At 42.9% G+C, this 25,790-nt stretch overlaps 1 long non-coding RNA gene across 1 annotated transcript in view; it reads left to right on the forward strand.

The window, feature by feature from the left end:
* Window positions 1-25,790, forward strand: part of LOC139084522 (uncharacterized) — a 260,226-nt gene that overhangs the window by 43,617 nt on the left and 190,819 nt on the right. The gene's annotated exons all lie outside the window — the stretch shown is intronic.

Here is a 25,790-nt window from a genome sequence, read left to right on the forward strand (position 1 = left end):
TAAAATAAACTACTACATAAATAATTTAAAATTTTTTAATTTCTAATATGGGCAATATGGATAGTTATAACCCACATAAACAAAAGATCTTAGGGATTCTCAATGATTGTTAAGAATGTAAAGGGATCCTAAGACCAGAGTTTGAGCTCTGCTTCTCTAGGGAAGAGCTGTTGTGTTCTGGAACCCTCGCAGGAGCAGTGGTCCTCGGAGAAGGCAAATCCAGTTCAGGGACGTGGTAGCCCTAGAAAGATCGGCCCTTCCTCTCTAAACCAACAGCTTGGTTTTCCTGTCAAGGGCAAGTGTCCCAGGACAGGAGCACTCCGTGAGTTCCAGGTCGTTTACTTTCTGTCACCGTTGGATCACATCACCTTCTTCCTTATTGACTGGTTCACAGCGGCGCCAGCTACCTCGTGTCTTCCTTCTTCCCGTGGGTGTCTACACGAAGCGCTCCATCCTCCTCTGAGCAATATAAACATGGAAATCGTGTGCTTAGTCCAGAGATTTCATCAAGAAATGAAAGTGAAGAGGCTCAAGTTTTGATCTTGGTCCTCCCAGTGGCTTCGGAATGAGCATAACGAATACTGGATGGATAAAGTCATGCCTTAAAAACAAAGAATTGTAGAAGAGGTGTTGTGACACAGATGCAGCTGAGCTTGGAGAGCATGGCTTTGTTCTGTGGGCAAGTGGGCTGAAAATCCTGAAGCCCGGGATTTGGTGGACTTACCCTCCCAGCACAGGCGTCTCTGGAAACAGCAGGCCTCCCTTCTCAGGTAGACCCTTTCACTAGATGGCAGAGAGCGATGAGCTGAGTCAGCATCACCAGATGCTTTCCCCTCCATTCCCCAAGTTGATGCTTTCTTCTTGCTTTCCTGTGAGGAGCGAGAGAACGTACAGAGAGGTGAAGCGTGTTAATGCTGCTGCAGTTCCCTCTGCTTGAGAATAGGGACAAGCATTGTCCCCAAACACCTTCCTTCATTCACCAAAGTTTACTGAGTGCCTGCTCTGTGGCCACCGCTGGGCTAGTTGCTGCTTCTGAGAGAATCAGCCTTGAGCAAGGAGCTTCTCCTGGGCAGTGGGGAAACTCGGGGGCCAAAGGGCTAGCCTGTTTGCAGTCTAGAAAATTCCAAGGCCTGATATCCAAGGATTACATGATAAACACCAAGTGGGAAGGCTCAGAGGTGGGCATCAAAATCTAGCCTATAAAGACAGTAGGTCATAAAAGTCCTCATCACATTGTTAACTCAGGCACAATATTCTTCAAGGAAAAAAAAAAGAGGAGGATTGGAAGCAGGTGTTAGCTCAGGGCCAATCTTCCTGAAGAAAAGAAAAAAATGCTCATCACAAGGAAAAAAAGAAAAAACAATTTTGTAACTATGTATGGTGATGGATGTTAACTAGACTTATTGTGGTGATCATTTCACAATATATACAAATATCGAATCATTATGTTGTACACCGGAAACTAATATAGTGTTATATGTCAGTTATAGCTCAATAAAAAAAATCTACCCTGTAGATCCATGAGCTTAAAGCTGGGGCAATAGCTCAGCACCTCAGATACGTGAGGAACAAGCAAGGAGAGAGTGTTCTGGACAGGTGTCTTGCTCCCCGGCTTACACACTTGCAACTTATCTCTAGGAGTCAGCAGGTGTTTTGTGGACAGACGAGTAAGTTTTGGGCCTAGGATAGAGTGATCACAGTTGAATTTCAGAAAGAGAATTTGTTACGTACCTGGTACATGCTAGACGCAGGAGCTAGTCCCAGTGTGGTTCCTGGGTCTCCAAGTCTCCAAATTCCCAAGGCCTCGCCCCTTCTGGAGGATAGAGTTCAGGCACTCGGCAATCTTCCCGGGTACCCATGATGGGTTGGCTACTGCCATTGCCTGTCATCACAGCTGGGGCTGACCCTGAGCTTCCTCCAGCTTCCCCCTGCTGCTCTGCTCTCCCTGCACTTCCGTTTCTCACGGCGTTGCCCCTCTTTTGACTTGTCTCCTTCCACGCATCACCGTCCTAGCTCTAGGGTTCTCAGAGTGAGAGAGCATCCATCTTCTCTCCAATAATTACAACTCTTTGGTGATCAAAGGGTTTTGCTCTTTCATTTTATAGTGATTTCCACCAAAAAATTTTGAATGGGTCCCCCAGAATCAGAGCTGGCGGGTCCTTGAAGGGCACATTTGGTGATGCACCAGCTGCATTCTTCATCACTCCGAACCAGCGTCTGGAGGTGGATCACGTGTCTCGTGATCACATACTCTGTGGTCCAAACTGCAACCATTTTGAGAGTGAATAGAAGTGCTGTGAATAATTATACCAGAATCGCAGGGGAGTATAGGATTGTCTTTCTTGTCTTCCCTCCAATGTGCCTAATTTTTTTAGGGGTAGTGGTCAGGTGCCTACTTATTAGTCTGACAGTTTCCTTCTTATTTTCTCCCAAGAAGGCCTAGAGATTTCTCGTGCAAATTGTACTCCTATTGACTTGCTCTAGTAAGACAAAAATAATAGATAACATCTATATAGCACTTACCATAAGTTAAGCACTGTTCTATGAGTTTTTATACATATTAACTTATTCAATCCTCACAAAACCCTGAGACTGGTGGTCTATTTTTATTACCTTTTTTTTTTTTTTTTGCTTGGTAAGATTCACCCTGAGCTAACATCCATTGCCAATCCTCCGGCTTTTTTTCTTCTGGTTGAGGAAAACTATCCCTGAGCTATCATCTGTGCCAATCCTCCTCTGCTTTGTATGTGGGATGCCTCCACAGCATGGCTAGTGAGTGGAGTATATCCATATCCATGCCTGGGACCTGAACCCGTGAACTCAGGTCGCTGAAGCTGAGCGTGTGGGACTTTAACCACTTGGCCACAGGGCCAGGCCCTTTACTACCATTTTACAGATGAGAAAACAGGAACACAGAGGTTAAATAGCTTATCCAAGTTTGCATAGCTAGTACATAGCAGAGCCAGGAATTGAACCCAGGAGACTCCAGAGCCTGTGCATATAAACACTGCACTGTCCTGCCTCCATCCTGCAGCCTTCTCTTTTAGTCCAACTGACATTTATTGAGGGCCTTCTATGTGTCTGGAAGTGTGCTGGGTGTGGTGGTGTCAAGGCGAACAGACACAATGCCTGCTTATGGTTCAGTTCCCCAGCAGGCAGATAAATTAGGCCCGCCTTGTATTGGGCAAATAATGTATAGGGTCTCCTGCAGAGAGGGCCAGCTGTACCCTCATGTAACAGCACTTTTATATTCGGCTCACAAGTTACCCTATGTGGATGCCTACTGCCAAGTTACCTTGGTCCTCAGTTCTCAGACTTCCTCAACTCATGATGAGTATCCTTCAGTCAGAGGCAATGGTCCCAAAGCAGTGTGCGCTATTTGTGAAACTGGCAAGGGAGTGTTCTCAACTGGCAAGGGGGGTTAATCAGAGTGTGCTGGTGGCTTTGTCTAGGATTGCCAGGATCCCATGTTTTCTTGTTTGGGGGTGCTCTGGCTTTGCAGCAAGGAGGATGGGTCTCCACCCTCCAGGGACAACATGTTTTGAATAACTCACTCAAAAACTATGATTTATACAATGAGTATATACAGTTTGGACTATCTTGGTATGGTTTTATCTAAGAATTCACAATGTTGAAACACAGGCATTTGCATAAAACATGGGGAAGATTTTAATCTTGGCATGGCACAAAGATTTTTTTTTGGCACAAGCACAGTCGTGAGAAACAGAGGGCTTTTGTCGTGCATGGCAGGGCCCTGGCCGAGCCAAGGAAATGCTGATGAAGTAGTGACACTCTGTGGAGGGGTGAGGGGTGGGGGGTCCTCAAGAGAAAATAAGAGTAAATGGATGCCCTTTGAGATATCCTTCCAACAGCGCACAGGCAATTGTGTGCATGTGCCTGTGTGTGCGTGTAGAACTAGAAAAATTACAAAAACGAACAAGGAACATTAGTGCCCTGAACGCCCCTAGCTCGATGGAAGTATTTTGTCTGCTTTGGTTTATACAGCACTGTGCTATGTACAAAGTATGTGCATATTCCTTCTCATATGCGTCCCATACTGCCTCCAGATTGTTATATTTGAAAAACTCAGAAGGAAATTAGGATGTCAAAACAGTGCGCACTTCTCAAGTACGGTTTTCCCTAAATGAACAATTATCTAGTATATTGAAGCTAACCTGTTATCGAACTAAATTGAGTGCTGCTTGTTGGTGCCCAACCTGATGAGAGGTTCATATGTTGAGTGCTTTGTAGGGACCTAGCTGGGGACCAAGGTCACCATGGTCATCTCAATCCTCATACCAACTCTCAGAGGTAGGTGATGATGAGCCCATTTTACAGATGGAAAGAGTAAGGCTCAGACATAATAGTCTGTCTGTAGTAGTAGATCCAGCCTCCAAGGCCAGGCTGGTCAAACGGCACCAACTTGCCATGGGCCCACCCTATTTCTTCCTGTGCACGGTGAAAGGACCCTTAGAGAAAGTTCTTACTGATGTGTTCACATTCACTTTATACCTTGGATTGGAAAACTCCTAGAGAACAAGCTAGTGTGTATATGTGTGTATATGTGACAGAGAGAGAGAGAGAAAGAGAGAGATGGAGACAGAGACAGAGAGACACAGAGAGAGATTTGCTAAAACAGATTGAGCATAGTTCTAAGTCTCAAAGGATTTGCCCCCCCCCATTTTATTATAAAACTTTTCATACATACAGCAAAGCTGAAAGAATTTTATAGTGAACTCTTATATACTGACCTACTATATTCTGCCATTAGTATTTTACTATACTTATTTTATCATGCATCTATCTATCTATCTATCTATCTATCTATCTATCTATCTAGCCATACCTCTATCATCTATGAGTGTATCTTTTCTTGAGGCATTTCAAACTAAATTGCAGACATTAGTACACTAATACACTGTTCTAATTCCCCCTAAATACTTCATAAAGCACGTTTTACTGAAGTTCAGTATTTGTTTATAGCTCTTTTCTTTTGATGTAAGATTTATGTGCTCATTTACTAAGTTTTAATAAATACATATATCTATGTAACCCAACCTCTCCTCGAGATAGAAAGTATTATCATCACCTCAGAGAGTTCCCTCACACCTCTTCCCAGTAAACTCCTGCCTCCCCTTCCCCTCGACAGAGACAACCACTGTTCCAGTTTTCCCACCAATGTACTCTTCTATGAGGCTTCTTCCGCTCAGCGGCATGTTTTTGAGATTCATACGTATTGTTGTGTGTATGAGTAGTTTGTTTCTTTTTGTTGCTGAATGGTATTTCGTTATATGAATATGATATAGTTTATCCATTTTCCCACTGATGGACTTTTCTTGATTTTGGGATTTCATGAATAAAGCTGTTATGAATATTCTTGTACAAGTTTTTTGGGGAATGTATGTTTTTGTCGCTCTTGGGTAAATGTCTGGGAGAAGCATTGTTGGGCCATAGGGTAGGCGTATGTTTAGTTTTATAAGAAACTGTAAGACCCCGTCAAAGTGGTGGCCCCATGTTAGTCCCATCAATAGTGCACCATAGTCCTGGTTGCTCCACATCTTTGCTAGTGTTTGGTGTCATCTGTCTTTTAAAATTCAGCCATTCTGGTGGGTGTCTAGGTAGAAAGTGATGTTGATAGCAAAGATGATAGTTATGATGGAATGACAGATATCCTCTAGCACAAATTACTGTTGATATTCCCTAGATTTCACTTGGAAACTCATCCCTTTAGCTCTCTGAGTACCCGCCCTCCTGTTTGCTGATTGACAGATGGAAGAGCTCGGGGCAGTACTGATTTCAGGCTAATGCTCCCAGTACAATAAACTCACTCGGGCTTCTTTGTGTAGGCTGGATGCTTAGCTTTGACCCTTGTGACATTTGTTGGTTTTGCTTCTTTGTCAGACAAACTTCTTAGGCCAGATTGCCATTTCTCTTTCTTTTCAGAGTTCTCACCCGGCAAAAGGTGGATGATTTAAATGTCAAAAGAGGCAGACTCCAAGTAAAATGCAGAATAAACAGTTTTGAAGGCTTAGATGTCTCTTTTCTGTCGTCGTTACCTCCCAAGCCTCTTCTGATCCCCCCAGAAAGTATGGAAGAAGATGAGCTGGGAGTTAGGAGCTGCCTTCGTGCTCAGCTGGGCAGCAGCTCCGTGTGAGTGGGTCATTTCGTTCATCTTGACTGGGTGCCTTGACGTTATGGGGCCTCAGTTTCCTCCCTTCTAGAACAACGCTGAATCAAATGATATTTAAGGTTTTACGTCTTTTTGAAATTTCAAAAAGACAAACCAATTTCTGCTTTGTCTAGAAATGAAGAAATTCTTTAAAGCTTTAAGATCAAGATTCTAATTTTTTAAAAAACTTCTGAGATCCTATAACATTTCTTACATTCCCTCCAGCACCCTAATGACACCCTAATATATTCAGGGAAACAGGTTTCTCTTTTCTCTTTTGACTTAGAGATTTCCTTAATTATGCCCTTGGCTGTTATCAGACGCTGCAGTTCACTCTAGTGGAGGATTCTGCCTCCAGCTACGGAACTGCTGGGGGAGCTGGTGTTTATTTTGCATTTGCTCTGGGATCTCTTCCGACAGACTGGGTGTTTGCACTGGATTCGTTGATTTTTTTTCCCACTTACGTTGTTATTCTGTGCCGTCCAGTTGTCTTTGATAATTGGGTGGTGGTGGTAAAGAGAGAGAAGAATGTGAGAAAGGATGTTTAGGTCATTGTACTCTGTCTGCAGGCAATCATTTTGGAACAGGAAGAAAGGGAGATGGAAATAGCTAGAGAGGATTGGCTTCAGGGGAAATAGCCCAAATCTTGGTTAAAACAAGATAAGGGTTGAAGAGATAGAATCTGCCAGTAAAGGTGTTTTCTCTTGCCCTGCTGCTAATGCCTTCAATGGATGGGAGATTTTCCTGGATCTTTATTCCCTGAAGTGCCAGGAAGAGAAAGTATCCTGGTCACAGAGGAAACCTTCAACTAGAGACAACCCACAGCCCCCAAATCCTCCCAAGCTGTAAGGTTTCAAACACAAAATTCTTGAGCAAACACACCAGGTGCCTCTCTGCATTCACTGTGATTTTGGTGTTAAACAGAGAGCACTGCAGATGATGCTGAAGGTCAAATGAAGGTAGAGAAACCGCAAAACAGCACGCCGCACCACCCAACTGCAAGCTAATTGGGAAGGAAATGGTTTCAAACTGACAGACTGTGGCCTGATAACGGAAATCTCATAGGGACAAAAGGTTCATGGCATTTAAAGGAGTAGCTTTGCCTATTTAAATTGTGCAAACAAAAGAAATGAAACCCCCCTCATGGGATGGGAAGTTCTATTAGCAGATATTACCATCCTTGCTTTTATGCCCTCCTGTGTCACAAACCCTGAACATGTGCTGCGTGTCCTCAGGCATTCATTGGTTAATTTACTTATTCAAAGTAAGGCAACAACAACAAAAAAGCAACAGAGAAACCCCAAACAAATTACATACTGGGGCACAGACGGCATTAAGATGCAGTGCACAATTTTGATATGTGGGTTTTTAAAAGAAATGTGTTTGGTCTGAAATTGTACATATGTTAAACTTCAGAGAAAGTGAGAAACCTACAATGGCTCTTCTGGGAATTGAAAAGAAATTCTTTAAAGGTATCCTCATGTTAAGAACCAGGGACACTTGATATAATTACCAGGTACTAAACTGTAGCCAACAACAGCCATTCTGAGCTTGACTTTAATCAACGTTCCAATAAAGGCCACTGGATGAGGCCAATTCTTCTATCGTATGGATGTGGTAAAAGTTAATTATATACTTCATTATAGTCTTTGATTTTGAAGTCTTTATAGAATGCCTACAAAAGTAACCTTGTTATATATTCCGTTATATTTTAAAGCTGAATTGTAGTGAGTGAAAAGTGTAATACAGAATAAGTAATAGTTTAAACTTGGTATTTAGTTGGGTCTTCAACAAAGACCCAACAAGTTATGATGACACTGCTTTGCGGTTGACAAGGCATTGCCTACATTTTGCTAAGGAGAATAGTAAAATCCAGAAAGGTTAAAGAACTGGTTCATGTCCCAAAAGAAGTTGAGGTACGGTCCAATCAAACCTTTTTCTCTTGTCTCAAAAATCAACTCATGAGTTCTTCTGCCATGGACTTTGATAGTCTTATGTATTTTGTGGTTCATTAATGTATTGAGTTCAGTATCAGTGGTATCACAATATTTAACTTTGGGTTGATGGCAAGTACCTGTGATTAAAAGAAACGAATAAACGAATGTGAGCTAGAGTGAGAAAATTGTCAGTACCATCATAGTTACCTCCCATTTTATGCTTCAGGATAGAATATCCTTTCCAGATCAATGCTGCCACTACTACTTTAAAAAAACCCAAAAAACCTTAAAGTGAAAAGACGTTGCTATTTATCATTTTTTCTTATAATTGAGAAGATTTCCTTCGTGATTTGTTTATTACTTAACCATCGCTTCACAAGATTTCCCAAACTTGAGAGCATTTAGAATCAAGAAATCCCAAAGCAACATGTTATATTTATAGTGTTTTAATGTAGTTAAGGGACTTTGCCATCATGTCGACCTGGAGTGACAAGTCCATGGCACGAACAGCTTTGGCCCGTATGAAGTTATCATTTGACCTATGGAGCATTTAGGAAAAGTACCAGGGCTTTTTGAGTCTGCTTTACTTACATAGCTGTGCTTTGGGTGCCTGGCACATGGACACCAGTATTCCCATGAGAAACGTGCCTTACTAGACAAACTGAGGTTTATTAAACTCTGAACCCTGAGATGAGCATCAGTTCTACGTGCAAAAAGGGTGATTTGAGGGAAAATGAAAACTTAGCTATAATTTCTCCCCTACCAACTTATCATAGTACTAGAGATGACCAGGATTTGTAGCCATTTCTTTGGTTTAAGGCTCTATGTCCAGAAGGTCCCTATTAAAATGCAAATATTCTACTCATCAATCCATTTGCACCTTAGCAACGATTAGTTTATCAGATCAGAGGAAAGAGATTAGGGCCCCAAGGAATGGGAGATAGGAAGTCCAGTTTGATTGGAAAGGGAACTAGGAAAAGTATTTTCAATAGGCTGTGTGCTGTCTTGACAGTGTGCCTTTGTAAATGTATATTCTATTGCTTTAAATGCACCCTTGCTGCCATTGAAATTCAACTCTACCTCAACTGTCCACTTCAATTCTTATCTTTTTTCTGCAGTGTTTTCTGAACTACCTGAGAAGACACGAGCTCTGCCCCATCTGAATTCCTAACATTCATTACCTGTATCATGCATTTATCAAGTCTTGTCTTTATCATAGTTATTTTTTTCATTTGCCAGCTTTAATGTCAGCTCCTGGAGTGCTCAGGAACAAGGTGAGTGATCTGAAGGAAGAGAGGATAATTTGGGTGGGAGTGAGAAGTAGTGATTGCTGCTTGTCCAGGCAGCATCCTGGGTTCTCTCATGATGCTTTTACCTGGATTCTGCCCTCTGCCTCTTCCCTCCAGATCGATGACTTCCTTGTCTTCTTGGTTTTCGCTTTATTGACCAGATAGTCCTCAAAGTCTCAATCCAGAGGGTGTACAAGGTGTTACCCATCAAGCACTGAATCATCGCAGAGCTGCTCTGCCAGGTGGAGTAGCTGTGTCTCTGTTCTGGTAGGTGGGTCTGTGCAATGGATAGAGGTACCAGGACCACACTGCAAATCACTAAGGCTCTGGCTCCTTGGTAACAAAAAGACATGTTCTGGTTCTACCAGGACACTAGGTGTCAGGTTCTACCCTCTAGATGGAAGCCCTGACAGAATCAGGTCATTAGAGAATGGTCCTATTTGTGGGCAGCAAGTCTAGCTACTTAATCAACCCAAGACCTGGTGTGGATGGCATGGTAAACAGGATTCTCAGATGGTCTCCAATGACCCATACCTTTGTATAATTTCTTCCTCTTGAGTCGGGGTAGGACCTATAGTGTGTTTATGAACCACAGAATATGGAAAAAGTGATGGGATATTACTCCCATGATTATGTTACATTATATGGCAAAGATGAAAGAATTTTGCAGATGTAATTAAGGTCCCTACTCAGTTGACTTTGAGTTATTCAAAAGAGATATTATTTTGGGTGAGCCTGACCTACGCAGATGAATCCTTTAAAAGAGAGACTTGGCCCTCCCTGAGATCAGAGGCCCTCTCTGCTGGTCTTGAAAAAAAGACAAACCATAATGAGTTCCATAGCTGCAAGGAAATGAGTTCTTCCAACAATTAACATGAGCTTGGAAGAGGACCCTGAGCCTCAGATGAGACCCAAGTCCTGGCCAACACTTTGACTGCAGCAGAGGGTCCAGCTAAGTTGTACCCAAATTCCTGACTTGTGGAACTGTGAGATAATAAATGTGTATTGTTTTAAGCACTAAATTTTGTGGTAATTTGTTATGCAACAATAGAAAAATGATGTCCCAGTTACAATTGCTCCACTTTTAGGCCACCCTCCACTGGTATTTATGTGAATGAACGTGTCAGGGAGGTGATGCTCTGATTTATGACACCATTGCGTGGTACTACATCCTTGTTAATAGCAAGCATTCTGAAACCAGACAAGCCATGTGACTTTGGGCAGATTACTTAACATCTCTGCCTTGGGTTCCTTGTATAAAATGGGAAGAATAATAGCACCCAGCTCATTGATAGTGTGAGGACTAAATGAGATGATAGATACACAGAATATGGAAGAGTGAGTGCCTCATACATGGCAAGAATCCAGTAAATATTACGGATTATTATTTCTGAGAGGGTTGTCAGAAATTCCTCTCTGGCCTTGGCTAGCCGGTTTGGAAGCCCACTGCTGGCAGTTTCTTCTTTGTTCGTCCTTTATCATTAGTTTGAGTTCATGCTTGAGGTCTTTATACCAACCTAGTGTAGTAGTAACTTTATTCGTATTAACAGTGAAATATGTGGAGAAATCTACAGTGGAGAGATCATAAAATGAATTTGGACCAAAAGTCTGAGTAACATCTCCTTGGTCCCTTGAAACTTAGCCTGGAATGTCAATGGAATATACAACAGAGGACATGTAAGTAAGGGCAGACAGAGGCTGGAGAGTGAGGAATACAGCTGGGTTATGCATTTAGGAATTAGTTCTGTTTCAGCAGATATGGACCTTCAGGTTGACATTCTTTTCAGTAAGTTGGAAAGATTGTAGCTATGTTATTTGGAGCAGGGTGGGACAAGGCGTGTGAATAGTTTAGCACAGTGGTACATACTAAATACTCAACTCATGTCTCAGCGATTTGTGTTGCACAGGCTGGGACCAGGGATCCTAGGAGATAGATAGGATGGAGTGGAGTTGGCAGTGATCCAAGGAGGGTGATACTGTACAACTGCACAGTGACTGAGGTTTGAGTGCATCAGGGACCTGTTTAGAGGGAAGCCTGTGTTAACAAACAGAGGGGAAGAATGAAGGCTGAAAATCTGCTGTCTGCTGGGCAAAGCTTGGAGCCTTTCAAAATTTATGGGACAAAGTTTTCAGAGGAAATCAGTGAATGAGGCCAGTGGAGGGGCAGACAAGGGGGTGCCATGTAATCAACGTGAAGATCTAAGAATCAAGAAAGAGAGTGAAGAGAAGCGACCATGTGGCAGCAAAATCAGCCAGCTGGTTACAGATTTCTGGGAAGCAATGAGCTCTGCCAGGAAGCTTGTGTTGTTGATGGCTACTTTGAATTTCTTACCTGGGCCATTAGACCATGGCCTTCTTTGGCTGATTATATAGCAGAGTGTTGATATATTATACTTCTTGATATCTTGTTATATCAGTTAAGCTTTTAGATTGAAAGCAGGGGAAATGACATGGGCAAATCTAACCAAAGAGATCATTTAATAGCTCAGGTAAATGAAAAATGTAGGGATAAAAGTTTAGGTGCGGCTTAATCCAATACTCAAATGATGCCATCAAGACCATATCTCTCCCATTTTCAATTCTCTTCTCTTCTGGGTTGGTTTTATTCTCAAGCCCAAAGATGGACACTATCAGTATCAAGCATCTATGGTTCTTACAGTACATGCTTATATAGCAGAAGGAAAATATTCTGTCTGTCTCAGCCTTAATAGCCATCCCTAAGAATGACTCTGATTGGTCTCACTTGAGTCACATAGTCCTTTGTTCTGATTGGTCAGCCTGAGTGACAGTTCACCTATTTGTGGAGGGAAGTGTTTCCGCTTGATTGACAGCCCCGCAAGAATTGCATAGGATAAGGAAGACGCAGGTTCCCAAGGAAAGTGATACAGTGTAGTCAAAAAAGTAACAGATGTCCAACTCACCCTACAAATGCTTTCACATTATAGGTGTTCTACTGATGTTTGTTGATAACAATGAGGAAGTATTTCCAAGAGAGGGGATACCCTGACCCCAAAGACAGAAAGTCTGGGCATCCCGGTGCAACACGAGGGCACTAGTGTGGGGGTGGGAAGGGTCAAGGCGACTGAAAGGTGAGAAAAGTTCTGCTTCAAAAGGAGATTGGGAGGAGGAATGTTGCTAACAGTGAAGACCCAACTTTTCCTATTTCACATTTTGCCTGGGGCTGACCCTGACTAGCATGATTGTATTTGCCAAGCCAAATGACTCTACAAAAATAGCGTGTTTTCCAGCAATTGCCTCTTGTGGGGGGTGACATGGCACACTTTCTGGCTTTGATGAATCATCCCAGATAGCAGGAGGCTTTAGTCTGCTTTCATACTAGATCAATTTCAAGGTCTCAAACTGTGTGTTATAATTAGCAATGCAAACCTCCAGAGAATAATCTCTTAGTCTAAGGAAAATATTGTGTGGACCTCATAGAGGATTCTTGTCAGGGTCTTTCTTTTTTCTTTTATAGGTTTTTGGTGTCCTAGCTGAGTGAGAAAGCCACTCTTGAGAAGGTGTGGTCTGATGTTGAGATTATCTTTATTAATAAATATTGGTCAAATGGTAGCAGAATTCTCTTCTGTGTTTAATGACCCTTTATTAATTAGTGTGCGATATCACAGAGAGAATGAAAATACAGCAATATTTCTAAGGAAGGAGAAAAAGTAACTCTGTTGAGCCAAGCTGAGGCATTGAGACTCAATTCTCGGACTTTTGTCGGAGCTCTCGGGGAAGTGGATGTTTACTATTCTCCACAGGTCTTGAAGGTAAGAGTGTGTAAGTTCCGGAATGGAGTGAGTCTCTGTGAGCACAGAGCCAATATGGAGGAGAGCAGAGTCGAGAGGTAGAGAAAGGGACACCGAATCTTTGGTGACATTTTTGAAACCTGGATCACGCCTTGCCTAAAGTCTACCTCTGTGTGCTGATAAATTTTTATTTTATTTTATTTACACAAGCTAGTTTGAGTTGGGTTTCCTCTCACTTTTAGTCAAGAGTTCTAATAGTCACAATATAAAAAAAACCACCACCTTAACCCATGAAACAGATGCTATGATGGTGAGGAACGGTTTCGTGGGTTAAGACTCTCATAATTAAGATAAGAATTTTAGGGGCAGCATTTACTTTCCCCTAAATGATACTCTTTGCTTTTTCTTGACTTTCATATAATTGGGAATCTACTCTGAACATGCAAACAAGCCCTAAAAGAGTGAAATTTCATGTCTAAGCTACAGTGGGTTCAGCAAGGGTCAGGCCTGACGCAGGTGTTAGGACAAACGTATTTTGGCCATCGTAGGCATAGGATTTCTACAAATAAGAGATGGCTCTAAAGAAGCAGTGTGCTGGGTTAAAAAGAGCCCTGGGCAGGAGGCAGGAGAGAATGGGGTTGTGCCTCCATTAGCTTGTGACTTGGGGATAAGGAACATAAGCGCCCAGGGCTCAGCTTTCTCATTTATAAAACAAGGGACCTAAGCTAAATGATCTGGAAGACCCTTCCAGCTCAGAAGATCTACGACTTAATGAATTGAAGCACCCAGCCGGCCCTTCCTGGGTAGTGTGAATTTCTCAGCTTCCCGGGGTGCCCCTGATGGAGGTGCATTTTCTTGAAGGAGATTTCCCGTCTGCGGCTGTCCACCTTAGATCTGGCGGCCTGAGGGCTAATGGGCTTTACATTCCCATCCAGTGGTTGTTGGCTTGATTTTTGGTATTCCCCAAGGTTAAGTACGCAGCTGCCATTATATGAGAAGAGAAAAAAATGGGTAAGGATGATTCCTCTCCTCCCCAGTCATTTATTTAAGGCAAAAAGTCTGAAGAATTAGCCCATTTGAAAGAGCACTAAGACTTGTCTGAAGTCAAAAAGCAAGTTAGTGGCAGGGCTGAGACTAGGGTCAAGGTCTCCTGACACTCAGCCCGGGCCCGGCTCAGGGAAAGGACAGCTGGGAGCTGGAGAGATAAACGTCACCTGCCTCCAAACTCGGCCTAGGGCTGCCCTTCTGGCTTCTCTGCATTAGGGATGGGGGTCTCCCCCAGAGTGACTTCTGTTCCCTGCCGTGAGCGCCTGAAGCAGCAGGAGCCGGCAAAGGGGTCCTTTAGTGAAGTTCTTCTTGGGCCACGACTTAGAGGAGAGGAGGAAGCAGAATCCTTGCCAGCTTCTTGACTCCTTGCAGCCCATTCATCTCTCTCTCTCTCTTTTTAAAATTGAAATATTATCTACGTATCATAGAAGTCACTATTTTAAAGTGTACAACTCAGTGGTTTTTAGTATATTCACAAGGTTGCACAGCCATCACTACTATCTAATTCTAGAACATTCTTATCACCCCCAAAAGAAACTCTATACCCATTAGCAGTCACTCTTCCTTACCCCCTCCTCCGAGCCCCTGGCAACCATGAACCTACTTTGTCCGTTTTATGAATATACCACATTTTGTTTATCCATTTATCATTTGATGGAGATTTGGGTTGTTTCCACTTTGGGGCTATTATGAATAATGCTGCTGTGGACATTCATGTACACGTTTTTATAAAAACAAATGTTTTCAGTTCTCTGAGTTTTCTGTGCCTAGGACTGGGATTGTCAGATCATACAGTAATTATGTTTAACTTTTTGAGAAACTCCCAAACCCTTTTCCACATCATTCATCTCTTTTTAACCACAGGTACAGAAAGAAAAACAGAAATTGCTGTCATCTTTGGATGGAAAGGATGGTGCTGTAATGTTATTCTTTATGTATCTTTCTTATAGCACATTCCTTTTCCTCTTATGTTATAGTCATTAGTGGGCTGGAAGGAATTTCAACTTTGGAATTAGAAAGGCTTGGGATGGTGTCTTCAATTTTGTGGGTCCTTAGTTTCCTCATCTGTAAAATGGGCCCAAGATTGCCATGAGTCTTGAATGAGACAATGGCCATAGAGCTCTTGGCAAGGGCCTGGTGCCAAGCAGCCGTTGACTCAGCACTAAGGCACCTTCTCCAAGAGGGCCATAGTGTCTGCTCTCCGTATGCCCAGCACCTTGCAAGACTTCTGGTACTAAATAGTTGTTCACTACTTGGTTGTTAAATGAATGAATACATGATGAGGCAATGAGTGAATGCATTCATGTACAAGATAATGCCTACATGTAGTAGTTGTTTGATATATGTCCGGTGATGGAATGAATGAATGAAAAAGAAAAGAGCATTGAAATGGCAGGAGAAATGCTATACTTAAAAAAATGTTCCTGACAGGAATATTTTTCCTGGCACTTGCAGACTCTGCCTAAGATCACTCACAGGCAATACATATGTAGCCGTCTCTTCCCCTTGAAATTAATAGGTCTGTGTTGAGGCCACTCTTTGTCTCTATACGGGAGGAGCAGCCATCTTCTTGTTCTTGGAGCAGTGATCGCGTGACATTTTCGTGTCCGTCATCCCTGGGATCCCAGTGGTGGGAGAGCTGGAGAAAGCCTGTCAGTGCTGCTCGAATGCTCCTGCTTGTTGCTTTGTTGCGCGGGCATCTGAGGCCATGCTGGGATGTCGTTCTGGACATGCCAGGACAGCCTGGCATACATGGAGATAAGACAGTTTAGTTGAACACAAATTGAATGATTCCAGCCTTAAGTCCCAATCAAAGAGATTTACTGTGTTTTTAAAAGGACATTGATGTTGACTTGACTAGTGAAAAGCTGCGTGGAGACTGCGCTGAGCAAGGAGCCTTCTGTGAACTGTTAAATAAATGTGGCTACAGCATCTTAGTCATGATTGCTTAGGTATACAAATCAACCTTGCACTCCGAGATTAAGGCATGCCTTCCAGATAGCTGGCACTTTTTAAGAATGGTGCAAGTTTTTGTTAAAAGACTTTTAAAAATCCACAGAAGAGATGTGGGTAAGAATCCTAGGAAATTTCTCTTTGTGAACAGGAATGTTTTTTTTCTGCTGTGTCAACAGAAGGTCAGGCAAAGCGCAATTATTCAGATAACTCAGGCAGCAAAATTCTGGTGAGGGGAGAGTGGGAAGGAGTGGAGGGTCATATATTCTTACAGATGGTCTGTCCTTAGTGATCAGGTTCAGATTCCTGCCTCCTCATTTCTGTTTCCCTGTGAAGGTGGGATCTCCTTATAAATTCAGCACAAAATCCATAGCATGGGCTGGATATGTGTGCTCTTGGTGGCATGGAGCTGGAAGGCAGGTGGATGGTGAGATGATGAAGGCGTCTTTTTTTTTTTTTTTTAAAGATTTTATTTTTTCCTTTTTCTCCCCAAAGCCCCCCGGTACATAGTTGTATATTCTTCGTTGTGGGTCCATCTAGTTGTGGCGTGTGGGATGCTGCCTCAGCGTGGTTTGATGAGCAGTGCCATGTCCGCGCCCAGGATTCGAACCAACGAAACACTGGGCCGCCTGCAGCGGAGCACGCGAACTTAACCACTCGGCCACGGGGCCAGCCCCGATGAAGGTGTCTTTTTGAGGGGCTTTGCGGGCTGTGCTGGACGGTCTATATCCCCTTGGTGGGGATCCCATTGTATGTGTGAGAGAACTCAGGGCTAAGGGTGAACTGCACTGCTCTTTGTCCAAGAAGTCACTGCATTTCTGTTAGTCACACTTCGGAGTCTGTGGAGTCAGTAGGGAGCACCTGCCAAGCAGGAGGAGAGAGACTAGATTACAGGCCACTAGGCTTTTTCCCTGGGGCTTCGTTCCCTTTCCACAAGAAAAGCATCTTTTTTTTTTTTTTTAAAGATTTTATTTTTCCTTTTTCTCCCCAAAGCCCCCCGGTACATAGTTGTATATTCTTCGTTGTGGGTCCTTCTAGTTGTGGCATGTGGGACGCTGCCTCAGCGTGGTTTGATGAGCAGTGCCATGTCCGCGCCCAGGATTCGAACCAACGAAACACTGGGCCGCCTGCAGTGGAGCGTGCAAACTTAACCACTCGGCCACGGGGCCAGCCCCAAGAAAAGCATCTTTAATCCGTGTTTTCCAAATTGCATTCTGAAGAGACCTAGGTTTCCTGCACAAGCTCTCCTGTGGCATCTTGGGGCAAGGAGGACAGGTGGACAGGGTTCTGGGTCCCCAACTCTCTTTCAAAATTCTTTTACTTTTCCTGTTCTCTCCAATGGCATTCACTCAGAGATGTCGTTTGCAAATAAGATGTGCTCCTCAAACGTCTTTGAAAAACCACAGGACTTGTGTGTCTCTTAAGTTCCCTTCTCACTTTAAAATTTGGAGACCCGAGTGTCCAGCTGTTCCGGCCACCTGGTTTCCTTTCTTTGTGCTGGGACACGTGACTGATCAAGATGAGTCTTAGCTCAGTGTTATTGTGAGGACCCATTTCTACAATTCAGAACCTGGTACGGATTCACGCGATCTAAATCCCTGGAATGGGGGCTGAGAAACCTGCCAGCTCTAATGACAAGTTCCACACTCTGATGACCTCATTTGGCAATAGGTGAGCATCTGTATCTGTGTCTTGCTTTTAAGTCACACAAACCCAGGAACTTGTCATTCTTTTAGGGTTTCCTAAAACCCCTCTACCTGTTTCACAACATGGGCCACCAGAGTGGTGCGAGAAGGCTCTTCTTTGCTTAAAAGACGTGGCCAGACAGCCTGAAGGCTTGCACAGGAGGAGGACTTGGTAGGCAGCTCAACCCCTTGTATCAGGCTGCTCGGCATGTATGCTAATGAAGTGACCATCTGCATCAAATAATTATAAGTGGTCTCTCCTGACTGCTCTCCATGTGCTGGCACAGACTGAGGGGAGGCGCCCCCTTTACGGCCACAGCAGCCCGGGGAGGAGAGGCTGGGGAGGAATCACTCGTATTTCTCCACTTCAAGGCACACAACCTGCTGAGCGGACAGGTGCTGGCAGTGCAATGTCCATGGGCAATGAAGACGGCCTGTCCTAGGCGCTGACATCTATATCTCCATCTCACTGGATTTTAAAACTGACACAACATAAGGAATGTCACTCTCTATTACTCGATATTCACATGCGTCTCTATTGCATTGGAAGCCCTGTGAGCAAATGTCTTGGTCACAACAGCCCTGTCACTTCTGCCTGATGGGCTAAGCCGCTGCGGTGGGGTGGGCGTGTGAGTTACTAAGCTCATTTCGTTTTCTGGTTGTGGGCGCTGTCCAGCATCCGCTGGAACGTTGCAATGACTGCAAATTGGTTTTTGTGTTTGATAATTCTGGCCAACTTCAACCTTTCCTTTGTTAGCTAAATATAGTTGGCATTTAGACCTGATATTGCGCACTTTTGTGCATGACAAGTTTTACTTGTTAATGTGTTAAATGGTTAGTGTTACTTTGGAACGCATACTTTAGCATGGTGCAAGTGTAGTTCAGGTCTGACCACTCAATCCATTCTTGTCTGGGGTGTCAGCCAGGTCTGACGTTGGCTCCTGACCAGTTTTTTTCTCCTCTAGCACTTTCTCTTGTCCTGAGAAAACCTCTGGCTGGGCAACTTCAGGCTCAACTGAGCAGACGCCATCAGGTGAATGCTTGTGGTGCAATTTTGCATAAGTAGGAGCACAGAATCCACTTCTCTTTGCTTAGAGAAGCTAGAGAAACTTAGAATTTTAAATATGTGCTATATGATGGAGAAAAGATGACAGATGTATTTCCATTTGTGTTTTTAGTCAGAATTTTAGAAGGTCAGTCACTTCAGAAGATTTTCTTATGTTCTAGATCAGTTTCATCACTTTTATTTATTTATTTTTTTTTTATTAATGTTATGATAGATTACAACCTTGTGAGATTTCAGTTGTACATTTTTGTTAGTCATGTTGTGGGTACACCACTTCCCCCTCCGTACCCTCCCCCCACCCCCCCTTTTCCCTGGTAACCACCAATCAGATCTCCTTCTCAATATACTAATTTCCACCTATGAGTGGAGTCATATAGAGTTCGTCTTTCTCTGACTGACTTATTTCGCTTAACATAATACCCTCGAGGTCCATCCACATTGTTGTGAATGGGCCAATTTCGTCTTTTTTTATGGCTGAGTAGTATTCCATTGTGTATATATACCACATCTTCTTTATCCAATCATTAGTTTCTGGGCATGTAGGCTGGTTCCACGTCTTGGCTATTGTAAATAATGCTGCAATGAACATAGGGGTGCAACGGACTCTTGAGATATCTGATATCAGGTTCTTAGGATAGATACCCAGTAATGGGATGGCTGGGTCATAGGGTATTTCTATTTTTAACTTTTTGAGAAATCTCCATACTGTTTTCCATAGTGGCTGTACCAGTTTGCATTCCCACCAACAGTGTATGAGGGTTCCTCTTTCTCCACAACCTCTCCAACATTTGTCGTTCTTGGTTTTGGATGTTTTTGCCAATCTAACGGGGGTAAGGTGATATCTTAGTGTAGTTTTGATTTGCATTTCCCTGATGATTAGCGATGATGAACATCTTTTCATGTGTCTATTGGCCATATTCATATCTTCTTTTGAGAAATGTCTGTTCATGTCCTCTGCCCATTTTTTGATCGGGTTGTTTGTTTTTTTGTTGTTAAGCAGTGTGAGTTCTTTGTATATTATGGAGATTAACCCTTTGTCGGATAAGTGGCTTGTAAATATTTTTTCCCAATTAGTGAGCTGTTTTTTTGTTTCAATCCTGTTTTCCCTTGCCTTGAAGAAGCTCTTTAGTCTGATGAAGTCCCATTTGTTTATTCTTTCTATTGTTTCCCTCAACTGAGGAGTTGCAGTGTCCGAAAAGATTCTTTTGAAACTGATGTCAAAGAGTGTACTGCCTATATTCTCTTCCAAAAGACTTATTGTCTCAGGCCTAATCTTTAGGTCTTTGATCCATTTTGAGTTTATTTTGGTGTGTGGTGAAAAAGAATGGTCAATTTTCAATCTTTTGCATGTGGCTGTCCAGTTTTCCCAGCACCATTTGTTGAAGAGACTTTCTTTTCTCCATTGTAGGCCCTCTGCTCCTTTGTCGAAGATTAGCTGTCCATAGATGTGTGGTTTTATCTCTGGGCTTTCAATTCTGTTCCATTGATCTGTGGACCTGTTTTTGTACCAGTACCATGCTGTTTTGATCACTGTAGCTTTGTAGTATGTTTTGAAATCGGGGATTGTGATTCCGCCGGCTTTGTTTTTCTTGCTCAGGATTGCTTTAGCAATTCGCGGTCTTTTGTTGCCCCATATGAATTTTAGGATTGTTTGTTCAATTTCTGTGAAAAATGTTCTTGGGATTCTGATTGGGGTAGCATTGAATCTGTATATTGCTTTAGGTAGTATGGACATTTTAACTATGTTTATTCTTCCAATCCATGTGCAAGGGATGTCTTTCCATCTCTTTATGTCATCGCCTATTTCTTTCAAGAAAGTCTTGTAGTTTTCATTGTATAGATCCTTCACTTCCTTGGTTAAGTTTATCCCAAGGTATTTTATTCTTTTCGTTGCAATTGTGAATGGGATAGAGTTCTTGAGTTCTTTTTCTGTTAGTTTATTGTTAGTGTATAGAAATGCTACTGATTTATGCACGTTAATTTTATACCCTGCTACTTTGCTGTAGTTGTTGATTATTTCTAATAGTTTTTCTGTGGATTCTTTGGGGTTTTCTATGTATAAGATCATGTCGTCTGCAAACAACGAGAGTTTTACTTCTTCGTTACCTATTTGGATTCCTTTTATTTCTTTTTCCTGCCGAATTGCTCTGGCCAGCACCTCCAGAACTATGTTGAATAGGAGTGGTGAAAGTGGGCACCCTTGTCTTGTTCCTGTCCTCAGAGGGATGGCTTTCAGCTTTTGTCCATTGAGTATGATGTTGGCTGTGGGTCTATCATATATGGCCTTTATTATGTTGAGGTACTTTCCTTCTATACCCATTTTACTGAGGGTTTTTATCATAAATGGGTGTTGGATCTTGTCGAATGCTTTCTCTGCATCTATTGAGATGATCATGTGGTTTTTGGTTTTCATTTTGTTAATGTAGTGTATCACGTTGATTGACTTGCGGATGTTGAACCATCCCTGTGTCCCTGGTATAAATCCCACTTGATCATGGTGTATAATCTTTTTGATGTATTGCTGTAATCGGTTTGCCAAAATTTTGTTGAGGATTTTTGCATCTATGTTCATCAGTGATATCGGCCTGTAGTTCTCCTTCTTTGTGTTGTCCTTGTCAGGTTTGGGGATCAGAGTGATGTTGGCTTCATAGAATGTGTTAGGGAGTTCTCCATCTTTCTCAATTTTCTGGAACAGTTTGAGGAGAATAGGTATTAAGTCTTCTTTGAATGTTTGGTAGAATTCTCCGGAGAAGCCGTCTGGTCCTGGACTCTTGTTTTTGGGGAGGTTTTTGATTACCGTTTCTATTTCCTTACTTGTGATTGGTCTATTCAGATTCTCCATTTCTTCCTGATTCAGTTTGGGGAGATTGTAGGAGTCTAGGAATTTGTCCATTTCTTCCAGGTTGTTCAATTTGTTGGCATATAGTTTTTCATAGTATTCTCTTATGATCTCTTGTATTTCATTGGTATCTGTTGTGATTTCTCCTCTGTCATTCCTGATTTTATTAATTTGCGATTTCTCTCTTCTTTTCTTGGTGAGTCTGGCTAGGGGTTTGTCAATTTTGTTAATTCTTTCGAAGAACCAACTCTTTGTTTCATTGATCCTTTCTATTGTCTTTTTTGTTTCAATATCGTTTATTTCTGCTCTTATTTTTATTATTTCCCTCCTTCTACTGACTCTGGGCCTTGTTTGTTCTTCTTTTTCTAGTTCTGTTAGGTGTCGTTTGAGGTTGCTTACGTGAGCTTTTTCTTGTTTAGTGAGGTGAGCCTGTATTGCGATGAATTTCCCTCTTAGGACTGCTTTTGCTGCATCCCAAATGATTTGGTATGTCGTGTTCTCATTTTCATTTGTCTCCAGATAATATTTGATTTCTTCTTTAATTTCTTCAATGATCCATTGTTTGTTGAGAAGCGTGTTGTTTAGTCTCCACATTTTTGCACCTTTCTCTGCTTTTTTCTTGTAGTTGATTTCTAGTTTAATAGCGTTATGATCAGAAAAGATGCTTGATATTATTTCAACTCTCTTGTATTTATTGATGTTTGCTTTGGTTCCCAAAATATGGTCAATCCTTGAGAATGTTCCATGTGCACTTGAGAAGAATGTGTAACCTGCTGTTTTTGGATGAAGTGTTCTATATATATCTATTAAGTCCATCTGGTCTAATTTTTCATTTAATTCTATTATTTCCTTGTTGATTTTCTGTCTGGATGTTCTGTCCATTGGTGTTAATGGTGTGTTGAGGTCCCCTACTATTATTGTATTGTTGTTGATGTCTTCTTTTAGTTCTATTAAGAGTTGCTTTACAAATTTTGGTGCTCCTGTGTTGGGTGCGTATATATTTATAAGTGTTATGTCTTCTTGGTGGAGAGTCCCTTTTATCATTATATACTGTCCCTCTTTGTCTTTCTTTATCTGTTTTGCTTTGAAATCTACCTTGTCTGATATTAGTATAGCGACACCTGCTTTCTTTTGTTCATTATTAGCTTGGAGTATTGTTCTCCATCCCTTCACTCTGAGTCTGTGTTTGTCTTTGGGGCTGAGGTGTGTTTCCTGGAGGCAGCATATTGTTGGATCTTGTTCTTTGATCCATCCTGCCACTCTGTGTCTTTTGATTGGGGAGTTCAATCCGTTTACATTTAGAGTGATTATTGAGACGTGGGGTCCTACCACTACCATTTTGTGTCTTGTTTTCCGGTTTTCTTCAGTTTCCTTTGTTTCTCGTCCCATGGTTTAATCTGTTCTGATGTAGAGCTGCTACTCTCTGTTGTTGTCCTTCTACTTATCTCCTCTGCTCTTGGTTTTGTAGCCCCTTTCCTTTTTTGGATTTTTCAGGAATGAGGGTTTTCCTGAGGATTTCCTGAAGAGGAGGTTTTGTGGCAATGAACTCCCTTAATTTTTGTTTATCTGGGAAAGTTTTTATTTCTCCATCGTATTTGAAGGATATTTTCGCTGGGTAGAGAATTCTCGGCTGTAGGTTTTTGTCCTTCAGATTTTTGAATATATCATTCCACTCTCTTCTAGCCTGTAAAGTTTCTGCTGAGAAATCTGCTGATAGCCTGATGGGGGTTCCTTTGTAGGTTAGTTTCTTTTGCCTGGCTGTCCTTAATATTTTCTCCTTGTCGTTGACTTTTGCTAGCTTCACTACTATATGCCGTGGAGTTGGTCTTCTTGCATTGATAAAGTTTGGAGATCTATTGGCTTCTGTCACCTGAAGATCCATCTCCCTCACCAGATTTGGGAAGTTCTCAGCCATTATTTCTTTGAATAGGTTTTCTGCCCCTTTCTCCTTCTCTTCTCCCTCTGGTATACCTATAATCCTTACGTTGCATCTCCTAATTGTGTCTGATAATTCTCGGAGAGTTTCTTCATTTCTTTTAAGTCTTGCTTCTCTCTCCTCCTCTGCCTGCAACAATTCTATATTGCCATCTTCCAAATTGCTAATTCTTTCCTCCATATTATCGGCCCTACTGTTCAGAGCATCTAGATTTTTCTTAATCTCCTCTATTGTGTTCTTCATTTCCAGTATTTCTGTTTGGTTCTTCTTTATCGTATCAAACTCTTTTGTGACATAGCTCCTGAACTCGTTGAGTTGTCGGTCAGAATTCTCTCTTAACTCAGTGAGTATTTTAATGATGGCTGTTTTGAAGTCATCATCATTTAGGTTATATATCTCATTTTCTTTGGGATTGATTTCTGTGTATTTGTTACTTTCTTTCTGTTCTGGAGATTTAATGTATTTTTTCATATTGCTTGATGATGTTGATTTGTGCCTCCGCATGGAGATAGAGTTTAGTTGCTCCTTTCACTTGTTTCAGCTGCTGCGGTGGGGGGAGCAGCTGTTTATACTTCACCAACCAGGAACCCTGTCCGTAGTTGCTAACTGGGCCTGGGCCCCTCTTCGTAGCCACAGTGGCCCTTTGGATTCCCTCCTCTGCCGTGGGGGCCGTCACAGGGGGCTTCAGGCTGCAGGTGCCTACTGTTGTTGCCCACCTAGATGCGCTCTCTCCTTGGGGTCTGCAACGGTGTTATGGGCTTTTCCAGCGGCCAGGGGTGGGATCACTTTTATTTGTCGCTCGGTTGCTGTCGGCACCCACCAAATCTCACTTGTCCTCTATGGGTCGCAGGAGAGCTATTGGCATCTTCTACAGTCTGTGGTTAGTACACCTAGCTATGCTGCTTTTGCCCTGGGGTCTTCCAGCCTTGTGGCTGGCGGCTGGGTGCCTTCTACTGATGCTGTGCAGAGGCTTTCCCTAAGGCTTCTGTGAGCCTGTAGGGTTTCCCCCTAGGCTACTAAGCTGGGTCTCTGGAACTCTCTCCAGCCCCAGTCCTCTCCGAGATCTCCGGCAATCCCTAGCCTCACCGGGTGGGCAACGGCAGCTGGGGGTCGCCCCGCCCTCTGGGCTTCTCTCCGGGCCTCTGCCGGGAGCTCTGAATGCTCAGCCTGGCCCCTCTGCTACCGGCAGACAGAGAGTTTTGTCTGCTGCCTGGCGGAGCTCCGGCGCTTCCCCTCCGGGTCGCCGGACCCGCCTTTGAAAGTTCCCCCGCCCCGGTCCTCTCCGAGATCTCCGGCAATCCCTAGTCCCCCGGGGCGGGCGTCTCTCTGGGACCCTCCGGGCGCCCCGAGCACCAGGCCGGGTCTCCCCGCCAATGGCGGGGAGAGACTCTCCCCGCGGGCTCAGGTGTGCAACTCCAAAGTTTCCCTCTGCGTTTAGGAGTAATTGCGGGGGGTTTAAGTAGGGTTCTGGTCACCTGTTTCCACCGTTGCTCCTCTGTTGTGTTCTCGCTCCTGCCCTAGATGTGTGTGGATCCTCTGGGGGCGTCCGTTGGAAGAAAGCCGCTTGCGGGTACTAGGCTGCCCGTCGGGGTCGGAGAGTTTTCACCTATTTCCACATCCTCCCGGAGGAAAGTCCGTCCGCCTTCCGATGTATAGTCGCGTGGGTGTCTCAGACGTCCTGAGATGCTGTCTGGATATCCTTTGTCAAGCGATAAGTGTCCAAATAATTGTAGACTCGAAGGGCGAGAGACAAAGAGGACTACTCACGGCGCCATCTTGGAATTCCACCCCAGTTTCATCACTTTTAAATAAAGACACATACAAGTATGTTTAAAACATTTGAAAATAAGGAAATTTTCCCTTTATTTCTATCTTTCTCTCTCTCTCATCTATCTATCAATCATCTGTCTAGTCATCTCTCATCTATTTATCATTCTAAAAATCCAACACTAATTTCATTTATCTTTCCGGGTAAATACACTTTAGGATTTTCCTGGGGAGAGTGGGAGACCTCAAGTGGACATATGTGGACAGGAAAAATTTATTAGTGAAAAGAATTAAATTCTTAATGAGAAATCTCATGTTTGGCTTTAACTCACTCTAGAGAACACATTGACTTG

The sequence above is a fragment of the Equus przewalskii genome, chromosome 7 (genome assembly GCF_037783145.1).
Source record: "Equus przewalskii isolate Varuska chromosome 7, EquPr2, whole genome shotgun sequence".
Classification (NCBI taxonomy): domain Eukaryota; kingdom Metazoa; phylum Chordata; class Mammalia; order Perissodactyla; family Equidae; genus Equus; species Equus przewalskii.